Source organism: Monopterus albus, unplaced genomic scaffold, assembly GCF_001952655.1.
Source record: "Monopterus albus unplaced genomic scaffold, M_albus_1.0 scaffold6.1, whole genome shotgun sequence".
Lineage (NCBI taxonomy): Eukaryota > Metazoa > Chordata > Actinopteri > Synbranchiformes > Synbranchidae > Monopterus > Monopterus albus.
In genome coordinates, this window is record NW_018127886.1 from 5085933 (window position 1) to 5096018 (window position 10086).

Consider the following 10086-nt stretch of genomic DNA (forward strand, 5'->3'; position numbering starts at 1 on the left):
GACATACCTTCACATTCTCCATAGGCACTCCTCAGACCAGATGCATCTCGTGTACTCCCGGGATTTTTGGCTCTTCTCTGTTTGGAAGTGCTGTGCTGTAAGTGCATTTCCATTCACACATTTTTATTCAGCAGACATCAGATCTGTGTGGACTGAAGAGGCAATGGTCCCCAAAATAATACGTGAATGAAAAACTGTGTACTCAACCTGATTTTTGTTTGTTTGAGGTTAATTATATTATCCTGTTGCGCCCTCTTCCTCTGCAATGAATTAACAGCACCTGACTACAGAATTAGGGCAACCACCTGTTTATCTTGGTGAGCCCAACTCAAACTAATATTTGCACAACAGCAGTGGATGGGAATGTTTTATAGTTTGATCCCCCCATTTAGCTAATTTCCAAGCTATTTTGTTGAAACTTGCACAAAATTTGAATGGAAACTTGACTTATGTATTTCATTCTGATGTCATCCACAGAGATCAGAAACTGGTTTAATATTTGTTTTGGAAAAGCACAGACCAATGATATCTTATTAGTTTGTTATTTGTTTGCATGACTTTTGTTACATCCCCATTCGACCCCTTAACCAGACTATGCGCCTCCTTAGACTAGAAAAGATATGAAGGAATAATATTCATTTCTCAGGGTTAATTCTGTAAACTTATATTTTCCTATTTATGGATTTTTCCCTAAAATTATTTCCTCTGTTTTTATGAATTTATTTATTTGTGAGTCAAGATGGTCTGTGTGAATGTGTAAATCCCACTCTTGCATTTTTTTTGGCTTCCATGTCAAACTGTACCTGTGATGCTGGATTTGACATCTCTACTGTCCATGATAAGAAGGTAGGGACACAGAGTACAACTTGTCTGGGCTCATAATACCTAAGTTCTTATAACTTTTCACACTCCCCTAAGGAGCCAAGTCCTCTGCATCTTTCAGTCTAAATCACCTCATTTCATTTGCCTCTATTAGACTCCATCGCACCTTATACCTTCCGTATGACTTCAAGAAACCTAATTTGCCTTCCATTCTCACAGCGACATGCAGTGAGACACAACAGGGGTGTCTCCTCCTCAATTAGCGGTCAGTCATCCTCCTCTGGATTCCATCAAGTCCTGCCTACCTCGTTTATTCACACTTCACCCTTCTTCTTAACTTCACATTTTCTGCCTGAGAGGAGTCTCCCCTGACATGTACAAGTACTAGAAAGCCTCTCATTGTCCCTTCCCATCATACTTCTTCAGCTGTGATGGAGTCTAATTCTGCTCTATAGAAGGCAGAGTGTGAAATTTGATATTTTCTAAATGTCATTTTCTGTATGTGGATGGATACATTTGCGCGACAGAGACAGCAATTTTCAGTGAGTCCTTGCATTCCTTGTTGTTCATTGTCACACAGGAAAAAAAAAAAGTAGAATGTGTATAAACATTTAATGAGCATGGTGTTTTGGTGGCTCTACCCTGCTGGGACACAGTACCGGTAGCTCAATGATGGAAAGATCATGAGGCCTACGACCAGTAACAGTGACCTCTTGCCTCCTGAGCTCTTTTAACTACAGTTAAGTGCTTTCTTCTCGCATCTATGGTGTCGTCATTCATACATTATTACTGCTGGATAGAAACAGCTGAGCTTTTGGAGAAAGCACTCACTTGACATTTATGTGGCAGTTACTACTAACACCTCAACAGAGTCATGTCTTTAGAAAGTTACTTCACTGTACTCTACACCTTTGTTTTAGTTATAGTACATTAATGCTGCTTTTGTCTTCAGAGACCAATTTTCTTCTGACTGCTGCCGAGTGCTGAAGGAAAGAAGGAAGGCTGCTGTGGTGGCACTGCTCTCTGGCACCACACAAAGAGACAGAATAAGCTCAGTTTGCAAAATATATGGAAGTACCTGTTTTTGTTGTATTGTTTAAGCATGCAATATATTGGATTTATCTTACAACAGGTATATTTGTTATAGCAGAGCTTTATTTTGCAGAGGTTTTTTTTTTGAGATTTTGCTGTGTAAGATTTTTCCACAGAGGACCTCATATAAAGTAGATTTTATAACTTATCAAAGACTGAATAAGTAGTAGCCCTGAAACACAACTGCAGTGTAGCATCCTATTAAATGTAATGAATTACCAGCTACCTTCCATAAGCAGCATTCCACTTGGTGGGCTAGAGAGAATTGTAGGCATATTCCCAGTATCCTGAAAATGGTAATGAGGAAGATGAATGGCAATGGTAAATCCTATTGTCATTTCTATTATCTTTTATTGAAGAACCATGTGTTTCTCTCTCCCTGGACAGTAGGTAGCTCAGCGGTATATACAGTTTTTGGAAAGCGTCCATGCTGCTGAGTGACGTATAATCAGAAAACAGCACCACAGGTAATAAAACCACAACCTTATCGAGAAATGTGTTGCCTGTACTGTGCTGTGTGCTCCTCTGTTCTGCACAGACCAGGGCAAACTTTCCAGAGCCTTCGATGACAAATCTTCATCACCGCTTTGGTCATCTACTAATACTAAACATCAACAGATGAATCGGAAATGAAGTAACAAATATGAATTTTTCATGGTCAGATGTGTCCAAATAATGCACTGATAGTGAATTTTATGTAATAGGTGCAAAAGCTTTTCATGTTGCATTTGGTTATTTATTACCAGGTAGGTATGGCAATGAAGAATATATCTAAGAGGGGGAAAAGTCATGGTGTTTTCACATCATTTTTAATACTTAATGTTGTAATCCTTAAGATTTCAGTGCTTGATTTGGTAACAATCCTACTGGGGGTAACAGCAGGAACGGTTTACAGTTGTACAGTTTCCAGAAATCTGGAGACAGCAAACACTTCTTGAGCAGCTATTCTGTCAGACGCACAACAAGTGAGCAACTGGTGTATCTATTTACAGCAGAGTCTAACAAATTCATGTTATATTAGTTAGGAAGTCATTCAATAACTGGCTCATGGTGTGAGGTTCCCCCCCCCACAGAAACAGGAGAAACAGGGCACAGTGGAATTGATTACCTTGCTGAGGAGTTGCAGCTTTTCATCTAACAATTCACTGTGGCTGCTCCTCCCTCTTGTTCCATCACTGCAATATTTATAACTGATCTGCTGTCAAAATAGCGCTAAATATGACGATCTTGACTTGTTTTATAGATGCATTTTTGATGAATGATCTCTTTTAGCACTAACCTCAGTGACAAATTGCTAGCCCTGTGACTCCTTTGCAATCAGTCACCCGGTGTTTTGCTAGTTGATTTTTTTTACTTGAAGCAGCAGCAATAGGATTTGTTCACCCTGCATTATCTTAAACTTTATGCAGCCCTGGTACAACATCAGGAGGCTAGTATCAATAACATAAAATTAGAAGCTAATGCTAAATTACATACATACTATCATGCATAGTGGACCCTGCCACTGACAATGAAAAGTATAGATACTATGTTTTTCCTGTGTAATGGAAATATAATCCTGCTTTCTAAGTTTTAATTGAATGATAGTGCTGCAAATACAACTTGATAAGAATGTTTTCATCCTGTTTGTTGATAATCAAAACGAAGCACTTTTCAAACATGGCTGTTTGGAGAGCAATTCATTTTAAATACAATATAAACCTCCTACTTTTTAAAACACATTCAGAGCTGCCCTCAGTTGTAAATTCAATGTTCATTTATGGATTATATCCTGCAGAAAAATGTCAAATTACCCTGAGAAATGTTTGTGGTTAAACAACACTTTGGTTAAAGAAAGGAAACACCCTGCAACAGCATTATGTATGTATTCTGAATGGTTATTTCAGGTTTTTCCAAAGGCATTATTTTTGAAATTTATAGCCTTGAATTGGCAGGGTGTCCAATTTTTGTGTGCAGTGCGACCACAGATAGCGGGACCTTTTTCAAAGGGTGACAAAGCAGAATCTCTTATCAGCCTTCCTTGTGACATCCCACTCTTTAGACAGAGGGAATTATGGGCCATGATCAATCGAAGAGAGAGAGGACTCCTTGATACAACAGAGGCGCCTATCACAGCAACTGTAATTTCAAGCATGCATTATTCAACATGCAGCGCTGTAAGATCTGTGAAGCTTCAACATTATTTACACTTTTGAAAACCAGGACAGGGCAGTTGTAGGAGTGTCCTATGGAGCCCAGAGGTAATATCTCAGCATGTGAGAAGAGATGCAAGTTTTCCATAATCAATAGTTTGAACTGTTGACCATGAAAAATATACAAAATGTCAGTAAGAGTTATTACGAAGGAATCTTACTACATGAGCACATATTAAAACCTTAGCTGTCTGTTTATTGTTAAAAGACAGCAGTCAGTATTGTTCTGTTGTATCATAAATGCTTGTGAGCTATTTTTGTGAGCAGTAGTGTCTGTATGTCCATGCCTTTACATTCATTATGGTAATTAGTCATGGCAGCCAGTGATAACTCCTGCATGCTGTGTGTCCACTGAGTTGGCATCAGAAGAAGGCCATGGCCCACACACTGTGGTCTTCATTAACGTGTGTGTGTGTCTGTGTTTATTTGTCACTATGTGGCCCTGCTACAGGCATTCCCTACAAATGTAGCTCAGGCGTTCTGCCCTTCTATTTTCTAAGTCTTCCTCTCCTCTTTTTATCCTTTCTGCCTCTGTCTGTGCTGGGTGTGATGCTAGGGCTCTGTGGCTGAAAGCGTAAACATCTCTCCATCTCCACATGAAGACAAACGGGGGGCATTATAAGGCAGAGGGACAGACCCTGCATTCAATCCTTGACTATAAATAACTCCCTACCAGCTCCTCATTGACATTCATGAAGTGAAATAGCAACTTGGAAAAGAACAGGCCCTCTGTTTGCAGTCTTATTCCTCTCATTTGTTTAATCAAACACTACCGCATAAAACTGATCACTCTTTGTCACACTCCCGGTTCCTGTTTCATATGAACTTATTCACACAGGACAGTTCAAGCTGTTCACTTTTTCCAATATGTGTTTTAAAATATGAACCACATGAAAACTGTCAGCTTAAAGAAACATTTTGACATATTGGGAAATGCTTTCTTGTCAAAAGTGAGATGAGAAAATTGACACACCTCTCGTGTATGTAAGGTAAATATAAAGCTGCAGCCAGTGACTTGGCTTACTGTAGCTGAAATACTGGAAACAAGGATCAATAATTAATTGTTAAGCAAGTTAAGAGCAGGTAAAATTGTCTAAAGTGTTGCAGTGGATATGTTATTAAACTGCATCCAATCATATTGAAATCCTGATGTTTACAGTTGCTGCCGCTCTTCACACAGTCTAGTCTATTTGTATTGTATTTGTGTCTGACACAGTATATAATGCATGTATCTTAGAGAGTATCACTTTGAACCAAAGTATAAAGGAAAAAGTCACACTGGTCAAATGTGGTTTATTGAAGGAGTTCACTTTTGCTTACACAAAATTCAGGTATTCACTTATATCATACAAGTCACCATTTTGAAAATGTCCTGCATGAAAACGAGGCTGTGGTGGGAATTAAATAAAGTTTATTTATTACTAATGTTACCCAATCATGCTGCTAACATTATTTTAATGTTTGCTAATTAGCTAGCACACCACCACATAGCCTAAGGCTGGCAAAGTCACTGACTTAATATCAGTAATATATCCTTCTATCCAGTTGCTGTATCCTTTCAACAAAACTGCCTTTGGGGTTTGACATTGCTCCTCACTCCATTTTTTGACATTGTTCCTGGTAAACTGTGGTATCAGCTCAAGATAAATTGAATTACAAAAAGTATATAACACCTTGCACAAAAGACACCTGTGACATCATTGTAGTTTTTCATATACTGTATCTATGGTATCCTGAGGTACAGCATGTACTTGAAAAAAACACAAAATACCACAAAATTACACATCTAGGATAGCCACTGAAGTAAGTCACATTGTCACATACCTCTTTGACAAAAATTCAAAAAAGGATTTACTGTGATCTTTTCCCTTTTTTAACCATTAAAACATTGTAATTCATTTTAAATTCACCAACTCCTTGATACTGACTGGGGCCCTAATGACCTTTTATTTTATCTGATATCTCCCACCCATCACCCCATATAACTTTCACAATATAAATCAAAGATACACTGCTATGGAGAGTGTAAATTTCAGTGTGTCTTGTAGGCACAGTGGCTCAAACATCATTCTGGAGCCACATCTTATCACGGTCTTTGCTTGTTAAAAGTTTGTACTACTTTTTTACCCTTTTGCCTGATCTCCATTCTTCTTCTCAGCCCCAGTCACTGTGCTTGACATTTCTTTTCACCCTGAGGGGAATCTCGATAGGTTCGTATGCCACACCGGTTACTCATACACCTTTTAAAATGCCGGTAAAAATGTCAATTTACAGTACACCCTCTGCAGATCTTGCTAATTGATTTAATGGTACAGTATCTAAAATGTATGCTTTTGCTCTACTGGACTGTATAACATTGTCCTATTTTTTGGGGGGTTGACTGATGATAAAGCCTATTGTTTCCACTCTCTTTAGTCCTCTTTTAACATTGGGAAATTTCACTTATTTTACTGTTGCACTTACTGGAAGTTACTGATCAGAGTCTCAGACTTGGTAAGTCTCTGCTAAATGGCTAAATTCTAAATTGATGTAATTTATGCTGGAAAGTTTATTTAATGTTTAATGCAGACAGACTACAAAGCAGATGCATGTACATTCAGTACTACCCTCACAGCTCAGGTTTCTATACCTGCTTTCATTATGATCGTTATATTATTTATGGCATCCAGTGCTGTAATATTAGTATTCTCAAAAAATGGCATCTCATCTAAATATGGTGTTGGATGACCTTAAGTTAATCAACTGTAGTGTTACCAGTGTGTTTCCTGTGCCACATATCATCTCAGTGACATATACAGCACTGCTCATTGCTGACCTCACTAAGCAAATCTTGCCTGTCTGAGATGTAAGATTTGTCTGACACTGAATAATAGTAGCTTAGTCACATGAGAATTACTGGCTGTGTACGTGCACCTGCCACATGAATTTGTTTAGCAGATTCTTACCAGTGTGAGAACACAAAGTCTGACCCCAAGACCCAAGAAAGCCACTGCATATCATCATTATTTAACTCAGTTTACCTCAGAGGAGATCACATCTCCTCAGAGCTATTGTGTTTCCAGCTAACTGCGGCTTGAAACATAATATTTGCAGTGATGAACTGTGAAACCTGCAACCTGTGAATCCTTCATCATGAAAAATTAATAGGGAAGTTGAATATTGACTTAGGTAGCATCTCACTTTGGAACATAGAGAAATCATACATCATGTAATGATGTATTTAGATGTAATTAAATAGCTATGTCTCCGTTTTTGCAGTCTCATTCTCAAATTTGTAGAGGAAGAAATTGAGTTTTTTTTGTTTTCTCTCACAAAAGAAACATTCTTTCATGAAGTCAAACTTCTGTTGAGTACACAATCCATCGTATTCATTACATGCACCCCATTTTACTTTGCAGTTTTCAAATAACTAAACAAAGATGTTCTTGAGTTCTGAAAACATATAAAAATGGTGCAAGGGTATGAGCAAAACAAATTTGCTGTGTCTGCCTTTGAATCTAAGTCACTTTGTGCCTTTGATTTTCTGAGAAGCAAGGTCAGAATTGCTGCCACAGATTTCTGTCTCCTCTATTTATGCGTTTGTATTTTTGTCAGGTCTTTGAGAGTGGATGACTAACGACGGAGGAATTGACAAGCCGCAGCCTCAAGCTGTGAGAAAGATATGATTTATCCCTGTTATTAACCTGTGTCATTTCCCTCCACACTTATTCAAATTCATGACTAAATCCATCGCTCTTCTCATGTTATTTTTTCATCAGTGTGCTTTTTGCTTTTTCCCTGTTTTGATCTGTGTTCCGGGATAAAGATTTGCTCTTTATACAAAGGAGCTATTTAGGTGGTTCCCTAGTAGTGTGGGAAGGGAATGGATATGAATCTCATGTGACAATGTATTCGATTAAAAACAGCATGAGGTGAAAGCTCGAGAAGTGGCTGTGCACAAAAATGCACCTCTGTATGCCCACAGGCGAGTCTGCTCTCGCTGGGTAGTTGACTTCTGACAACCTGTAAACCCCACAATACACAAACACTGAATATGCTCAAACAAAAGCCCACAATTTTGTTTAAATTGAATTTCACATATTTATAGCTGTCTCAAAAAAAGCACGTCAGCAGGACAAACTGATGCTTTGACAGGTAGAGAGTAAGTCAAAGTTTATTGTAGCATTCATACAACTGTCTTCTATCGCTGTTTTCCATGCTATATTTTTCCATACTCTAAGTGTATCTGTATTTCAAAGCAAGTTAAGTGTATTTGAGTGGCACTTTTCAAACATGGAGATATTTTAAAGAGCTTTACATGAGAACAAATTCACTCATTAAAAATAAAATTATAAAAGGAAATTAGGATAAATTAAAAAGGATGCACATAAATGCAAATGGATACAAAACAATTGTAGATCAACCATGAAGTTACTACATCCATCCAGCCATCCATTTTCTATCAATTATCTGGTGTTGGGTCGCCGTGGCAGGAGGTTCAGTAAGGTAGTCCAGACATCCCTCTCCCCGGTTACGTGTTCCTGCTCCTCTGGTAGGATTCCCAGGCCAGATGAGATATATAATCTCTGCAGGATGTTTTGGGTCTGTCCTGGGGTCTCATACCAGATGGACATGCCCAGAAAACCTGAAAACATGCTCAGACCACCTCAACTGGCTCCTTTCAATGTGAATGGGCAGCAGTTCTACTCCGAGTCCCATCATAAGTGAGGGTTGGAGCATAGAATAACATCTGCATTACTGCTGATGCTGCCCCTGTCACGTTTGATTTTATCCTCACTCCTGAACATGATCTCAAGATACTTAAACTCCTTCACTTGGGGCAGTAACTCACTCCCAAGGCAGAGAGAGAAGTCCACATGCTAACTCTCATCCCTGCCACTTCACACTCTGCTGCAAACAACCCCACTGCATGCTGGAGGTCACAGTTTGATGAAGCCAACAAAACCACATCATCAGCAAATAGCAAAGATGCATTTCTGAGGTTCCCAAACTGGATACTTTCCTCCCCCTGGCTGCACCTTGAGATCTTGTCCATGAAGATCACAAACAGAATCAGTAACAAGGGACAGCCTTGACAGAAGCCAACACCAACTGGAAACATGTTTGACTTCTTGCCGAGTATACAGACACTGCTCTCACTCTGGTTAGACAAGGACCGGTTGGCTCCTACAGGGTGCATTGGTTACTATAGTGCAGTAAAAATGGCTTTCCCAAATTTAGTAAACAAAATAAAAGTGCATAATCTAATTAATTCAAGGCACTTTGACATCAAATATAAAGTATGTTGCTGTGTCTTTGTCCTATCCTTGCCCCTTTGTTTTCCATGTGGTGTTAAACCCAGCCCCAGTCTTTGTCCCAATTTTCCCAATTTTCTGTGCCTGCTTCACCTCACTCTGCCCACACTCACCTGTCTTCCATCAGTGTAATCAACCACTCTTTATTGGTTCTAGGCCACTCCTGGGTGGTCCAACACAACCCCACCATTGATTGGACTACTGGCACCATCACCCAATGGAGCCCTGCCTGTGCATCAACCTGCCTCCTTGCTGGGCAACCCTCCTCTTCCTCACCTGCCACCCCGCCAGAGCCCCTGGACCTGTCTTCCATCCCACCAGAGTACCACGACCTGCAACAGGTGTTTAATAAACACCTGGCTATGAACTCTATCCCCCCTCATAGACCCTATGACTGTGCTATCGACCTGTACCCGGGAGCCACCTTGCCCCACAGTCTTCCACATCTCAAAACTCGAACGACAGGCTCTGGAGTAGTACAATGAAACAGCCTGACGTGCAGGCATGATCCGTCCTTCTTCCTCACCCCTGGGTGCAGGGTTCTTTTTTGTGGGGAAGAAGGACGGTGGTCTCCGTCCATGTATAGATTACCGTGGTTTAAATGCAATAACTGTCAAAAACAAATACCCATTACCCCTTCTCTCCTCTGCTTTTGAGTCTCTCCAGGGCGCGGCAGTCTTCACGAA